This window comes from Bidens hawaiensis, unplaced genomic scaffold, assembly GCF_021521415.1.
Source record: "Bidens hawaiensis isolate Kalapana, Puna unplaced genomic scaffold, B.hawaiensis_p1.1 tig00018480_1, whole genome shotgun sequence".
NCBI lineage: Eukaryota > Viridiplantae > Streptophyta > Magnoliopsida > Asterales > Asteraceae > Bidens > Bidens hawaiensis.
Window position 1 is genome coordinate 346,345 of NW_027492789.1, and position 7,501 is coordinate 353,845.

The window sequence follows — 7,501 nt, forward strand, 5'->3', positions numbered from 1 at the left end:
ACTCAAAACATAGAACACCCTGGACGGGTATTGGGGTATGCGAGACAGACATGGTATTACGTGACACCCAACCCGATTACCCTAAAACTACATATCTGTTTCATAGACCATACCCATAAACATTTTCCTTTTTAGTATTAAATTTCTCTAGTCGTCATCGTGTACCTGATTACTCTATCAATCCACTAACCTTTCCGGTCTTTAATTTATACAAATTTCTTCGATTAGTAAAATAAAATATATACACCAGAACAATAAAAAACGTACTTGAAGTTCCTAAAAAGTATTTCAATACCCAGCTAGTGAACCGAGACAGGGTTTTATAACAAAACTTGAAACTAAAATTACCAATACAAACCTAAAATAATATCTATTTTGGGGAAGGAGTGAAAAAACAAGACTTTGAAAAGAAGGAAAACAAGAGGCGAAAGAAAGGAAGAAAATATATCATCGCGCGCAGAGCTCCTCGATCATCACCGTACCCAATATTGTTTGTTATCGGAACCACCGACTCACTTTTGTTACAAAACCCTAGACATTGTTTTGTTTTATTTTAAGATCTGCTTCCGGGTGACCTATCCGACTCATTTCACCTCACATTTATACTCCTGTGTATGCTTATGATGTTGTCTATTGCTTCGTGTAACTGGCAATTTGATGTTTAGAAACTTCAATTTGATTTGCACGCCAACGAGTCTCAATTATGAACTCAGGGATATTCAAAACTTCAATAATAATGTGTACTTACGCCCAAGGTTCTAGTAGTCGGGCGGTCTAGCGATTAATCGAATCACACTTTAATGTTAAATTTTCAGTATTAATACACACGCCCACACACATTTTTATATGTAATTTTCTGTTTTATATTTACACATACACGGTCTGGCCGGAAACCGCCAATTCTGATCAGAAAATGTCGATTTAAGTTCGATTAATCCTGATTTTGGTCAGATTTGGCCATTGACCGATTAGCCCAAAATTAGTCAATGTGATGGGGACTAGCAGTCGGGCTTTTTGCAACCATGCCTAGGCCCACAAACGAACAGAATGAACACGAATGGGTGCATTTTTGTGTTTGTTCAATTAAAATTTACAAACGAACACGAACGGGTGCATTTTTGTGTTTGTTCATTTAAATGTACGAACATGAACTAATAATGGAACAATTTTTTTGTTCATCTTCATTCATTTAGAAAATGGGCATGTATGTGTTCGTTCATTTGAATCTTTAAAGAACACGAATATAATTAAACAAGTATAAACGAACATAATTGACCAAACATAAAAGAGCACAAATGAACATGAATTAGCATTAATGAACACAAACGAACAAGGCTAATGCATAAGAATTCATCCAAAATACATAGTGGTTTAGATTTACATGATCCAATGTAATCTGATGGATCGTATTCCTTCACGAATACTGGCTCTAGTTGATGATCACGGTGATTTATATTTTTCAATAAAAATAACCAAGTAAATATATATCTTTAACAGAGCCCCAATTCTTAGAAATAAGTTACATCATGATAAGAAGTAAACTAATTTGAGGTTAGTGGTGAGTTTTGTTTATAGCTGTATTGAATTATGATGGTAGTAGCTCTTCTTTATAGGTAACTGAAATTCCGATAATAATGTGTACTTTAGGATTCAAATCATGGTAGAAGTGTAATACACCTTTTTTGTTATTTTGTTATTGCAGGTTGCTCCTAGTTTCCTTCAAAATCTAAGTAATCTTTGGACATCGATTTGTGACCATGCATGATCAAAGCTTAGCCACAGGGGAAAATGAGTCAAATTTGAATTCCATGTGTGCATGTGACGATAAAGTCGTTAATAATCATGAAAATTCAGAAAATTTACCTGATGGTCCAACAAGCAGTTCAAATCTTGGTCAATCAAAAGCAGTTCAAGAAAATGAAACCAAGGAATTAAGTCAAACACCTGCTCAAAAGCGTAAACGTGGGCGACCGAGAAAAAACGAAAGCGTGATTACTATCAGTCCCAGGTTGTTACGGACACGGTCTCAAGAAAAAACTAAAACTGAAATTCAATAATCGGTTGATCTGCCTTTAGAGGAACCAGATAGCAAAGAAAATAAAATGAAGATGACGAAAAGGATGAAACCAGAGCATAATAATGAATTTTCAAAAATAAAAAGACATTTAAGATATTTATTAAACCGAATGAAATATGAACAAAACTTCATTGATGCGTATGCTGGTGAAGGGTGGAATGGGCAAAGGTGTGTTTATTCTTCAACTCAAATTTTTTACTTTTTTCGTTATTATTAATTTGTTATCAAGTTTATTCATATTATTTAATTATATTTGTCAGTCTAGAAAAACTAAGACCCGAGAAGGAACTTGAGCGTGCCAAATCCGATATTAGACGTTACAAATTGAAAATAAGAGATTTGTTTAAACGGATTGATACTTCGCGTGAGGAAGGAAGGATTCCAGAAACATTATATGATTCTGAAGGACTAATCGACTGTGAGGACGTATGACATTTTTTTATATCACCATAATTTTGCTATCTATTCTTATTTTATTCTTAATGATGGTGTTTTATTTTGGCAGATATTTTGTGCAAAATGTAGAAAAATAGAAGTGTCGCTTGACAATGATATAATTCTTTGTGACGGTGGTTGTGAACGTGGATTTCATCAGTTTGTTTGGATCCGCCTTTATTGAAAGAACAAGGTAGCATTACAATCTTGACCCATAACAAATGGGTCAGTTTAACTTTTTGGCTAACGGGTCAAACTGAGTTAATGGTGTATTTTATATGTAGTTCCGCCTGGTGATGAAGGGTGGCTTTGCCCTTCTTGTGATTGTAAGGCTGATTGTATTGGTTTGCTTAATGATTCATTGGGGACGCAGCTTGCTGTTGAAGATTGTTGGGAGGTCAGTTAGTTATTTAAATATATGTGACTTGGGTTGGGCCAACTATAAATAGGGTTGTAAACAAGCTGAGCCGAGCTTGAGCCAGGTTAGGTTCGGTTCGGCTTCTTACAAACCGAGCCAAGCCCACTAACGAGCTGAAATGTTGAGAGCTTGAGTTCTGCTCGTCAAAAGCTCAATCCAGCTCGTTAATTTAAAAGTAATAATTTTAATTTTTTACACATATAGGCCTGTAAATAAACCAAACCTTCAGTGAACCTTTTGATAGGAAATCCATTTATGTAATAAACGAACGAGCATGACCAAAACTTTGTGCTCAGTTAGTTAAAAGAACAAACATGAACTCATGTCTCTTTCGTTCATTTATGTTCGTGAACGATTGTTTAATTTCGTCCGTTTACATTTTTTTAAGTTTGTTCGTTTATCTATGTTCTGTCATATTCGTTCGTTTATGTTGGTAAATCATTCGCTTATACTATAATGATCCAAAATAAACAAAAACGAATATGTTCATTTTCTTAACGCACACAAACACAAAATCCCAGTTTGTTTAATTACTTGTGGTTGATTGTTTGTTCAGTTATAGTTAAACAAACTATATAAATAGTAAACTAATATTTTTAACATGCACATAGTGAGAGTTTATAGACTACAGAATTTGAATTTATATTTTAAAACTTGGGTTATATTTCTAGGTTATATATATACATATTAAAACTTGGGCTTTAATTCCAACGAGCCAGGCAGCCAGCTAAACGAGTCTGACGAGCCAAGCTTAGCTTCGCTCGGGCTTGTCTCGTTTACAAACAGCCACAGATTTTTTTTTATAAATCCCTAACAACAGATAATATTGTTCATAGTTATCAAATGTGCTACGCGCACTCAAGGCGCAAAAAAGAGCGAAGGCCTGAGAAAAAAAAAGTGCGCTTAAATAAAAGAATTAAAAATATGTTATGCATATCTAAAATAATACTATTCTTCAAATAAATAAACAGAAGTTATTGGATGACATTTAATATAATCTAATTAGTACCAAATGTTTTACTTGCTGAGAAAAAACATGAAGTTCAAGTTGAAGGGCACAGATCACAATTGAAGGGCCGGTGGTCCCGCAGGTAACGAAGTTCAAGTATTTAGGATCGTTTGTACAGAGCGATGGGGAATTAGACAGTGATGTGACCCACCGAGTTCAGGTAGGATGGTGTAGATGGAAAGCAGCCACAGGTATATTGTGCGACAAGAGTTTCCCGACTAAACTAAAGGGAAAATTCTATAGGGTGGTAGTTAGACCTGCAATGCTATATGGAACAGATTGTTGGGCCATCAAGAAGGCACAAGTGCGGAAGATGGAGGTAGCAGAAATGAGAATGCTACGTTGGATGTGTGGGCACACAAGACTAGACCGAATAAGAAACGTTGTGTTTCGCGAGAGATTAGGGGTGGCGAACATAGCAGACAAGATAAGAGAGTGGAGATTGAGATGGTTTGGACATGTAAAGAGAAGACAGACGACGAATCCTGTTAGATCCGTAGAAAACATTACTATAGAGGGGAGGAGGGGTAGAGGACGACCGAAATTGACTTGGGATGAGAGGATTAGGCATGTTTTGATAGACCTAAACCTCTCCGAGGACATGGTTGAGGATAGGAATTCGTGGAGAAGTAGAATTAAAGTTAAGGATTTTTAGAGAGATTTGAATACCTTAGGGCTTAGACTTAACTTATTTAGGTCACATACCATAATGGTATTTCCCTTACATATATTATTATTATTATTATAATTATTATTAGCTTTTATATAGCTGTTAAACTGTGATCTTATTATTAATATTATTATAATTAGTAGTAGTTTTTATATAACTGTTAAACTTTGATTTCCTTTATTTTGCTTCATACACATGTACTTAGAGCCGAGGGTCTCTCTGGAAGCCACCTCTTTATTCCTTTGGATAGAGGTACAGTGTGCCTACATCCCACCCTACCTAGGCCCTACTTATAGCTTTGCTGTCGGTGGGATTTTACTGGGCATGATTGATAATTAGTACCAAATGTTATAAAATAGTCAAGATTCAAATGTAATTCCAAAACTTGAATAACAAAATATTCAATGTAATTCCTTTGACCTCTCCTAGATCTAAGTTTCAATCGCACTCCTTGCGTTTCTTTTGCTCAGCTTTTATCTTCTCATGTTCCTGTTGTAGACAATGCCGAAGCGCTCGTTTAGGAACTAGAAGCGCATTTATTGAGCCTAGCCTGAAAATGGGGCTGGGTGCAAGGAGCGAGGGCTTTTAATAACTATGATATTGTTCTGAAATCTCACATTATATATCATTTAACTGCAGAAGGTCTTTCCTGAAACTGCATCCTCGGGGAACAAGTTAGATGATAATTCAGGGCTTCCATCAGATGATTCAGAAGACGATGATTACAATCCCGATGGTCCACAGTTAGAAGACGAGGCAGACGCAGAGGATTCTAGCTCTGATGAAGCTGAGGATTTGGGGACTGTAGCAAATAACGAACAGTTATCAGAACTTCCTTCTGATGATTCAGAGGATGATGACTTCAATCCGGACCGAGTGGATTCAGACGAAGAGGATAATATTAAAAGTTCTGGTTCTACATGGTGAACCCTCGGGTGGGCAAAAGTGAAATGTGTGAACCCTGCTTGCGGTGCGCACATATGATGTATATATGTGTGAACCCTCGGGTGGGCAAAAGTGAAATTGCACTAATTTTGACGTTATTTTACTAATCTCGTGAAAATAACGTTAAAAGTGACGAACGGTTAATCAGGCATCATGTAGTGGCGTTGATAGCCGAAAGACAAGGGTACATGCACCGATCAGCCGGTGCCCCAATGATTGAGTGCTATGTGCCTTATGTCCAAGGCTTGATGCAAAACTACTATCGAGCCGGGGGTCTCACCGGAAGCAGCCTCTCTATCCTTATGGGGTAGAGGTAAGGCTGTCTACATCTTACCCTCCTCAGACCCTACTATAGCTTTGCTATTGGTGGGATATACTGAGTACGATGATGATGATGATGATGATGTTCTACATCTAGTTCTGATGATCTTGGTGACATAAAGGATGACGTGGCATCGGTTGAAGTTCAAACGGTTGATATGTCTGCTGATAAAGACGAGTTACTTGAATCAAATATGGAAAATGACGATTTTGCCCCTATCACCGCAAAGCGAAACGTTGAGAGACTGGACTACAAGAAACTTCATGATGTGAGTCTGCCATCTTCTAAATGGCGCGAGTCGGGTTGTATTTTATCTCAAACGGGTCAATTCAATAGATGGGTGCATTCTGACTCATTTCAGTCCCAACTCATTTTGACATGTTGCTTGATCTTTTGTTTTTGGCTTATCTTTACAGGAGGACGTATGGAAATAGCTCTTCAGATTCAAGTGACGATGATTTTCATGATTCTGAAACGGAAGATACTGAATATAGTAAAAATCGGAGACAAATTGAAACTACACCCGCAGCAAAATCCAAAACCAGTAAGTACAAGTGATAAAAGTGGTAATAAGTCGTCAAACAGAAGAATTGGGGAAGCTGCTACTAAGGTATGCATGTTCATAGTTCTTATTGTTTAATAATAATAGTAATTTATTGTTATATAATGTTCATTTTTCTTTTGCTTTTGTATCTCGTATAGAGGCTTTATGAAGCTTTTAAGGAAAACCATTATCCCGATCGGACCGTCAGGGAGAAACTGGTCAATGAATTGAATCTAACTCACAGTCAGGTCTGCAGGATTACTACATATTCTACACAATAGACATTGTAATATTTTTATGTATATTGTTATTACTGTTATGCGACAGGTCAGCAAATGGTTTGGAAATGCGCGTTGGAGCTTTAATCATCCTGAAGGGCGCATTAAAACAGTTAAATTGCCTGGAAAGAGAGAAACAAGTGCAGATCATGAAGCTAAACGATAGCGACACTTGTTTGAAGTTTTGATATTTCATGAAGGATTTGATGACAAGATTCACCAATATTGTTATAATGAAGTGCTTTTATGAGCTGGTGAGTACATGTCGTCTAGTATAGTCGAGTGGAATTTGATTCTAATGTTGTTCTAATTTGGTGGTGTTGTAGCAGTTTTAACTGAATTTCAGATCCTTGGTTTTCCTTGAGGGGAAAAAAACATGTTTTCGTTATTACAAATAGACATTTTTTCTGAGATATGTGTATTCTGACTAACGCGTTTATTCAATGTACTTTTTAATAATTGAGTAATTTAGGCGATTTGTGTGAAACTGTATGTCGGTTGATGCTTGCTGTGGGTTAATATTGTGGTTCGTTTTGTGAATAGGATACCGTTTGCTCATGTCTAGATTGTGGTTAGTTTTGTGAACTGGATACGGTTTTGCCTTTTCAGTCTGCTGTTATTATCTGAGCAACAGTGGTGCATGTAATTTCTGGATTGAGAATTGAGATGTGGATTTGTGTCATTTGGATTTGGGTTTTGATCAAATTTGTACAAATGGTATTTTGATTAAATACATGTAACTTCTTTACAACACCCATAGAAAAGTTGGGTTAATAAGCAGCAGGAAAGATTATCACTTCTGT

The 7,501-nt window shown here is 36.5% G+C and overlaps 1 pseudogene across 1 annotated transcript; it reads left to right on the forward strand.

Moving 5' to 3' along the window:
- Nucleotides 1-384: 384 nt before the first annotated feature.
- On the forward strand, nt 385-6,949 carry LOC143556118 (pathogenesis-related homeodomain protein-like; annotated as a pseudogene). Its single transcript, XR_013139320.1, has 9 exons — nt 385-478; nt 1,703-2,245; nt 2,338-2,503; nt 2,583-2,705; nt 2,797-2,909; nt 5,249-5,532; nt 5,961-6,486; nt 6,579-6,668; nt 6,748-6,949. The product of XR_013139320.1 is annotated as a pathogenesis-related homeodomain protein-like (transcript).
- The last annotated feature ends 552 nt before the right edge of the window (nt 6,950-7,501 follow it).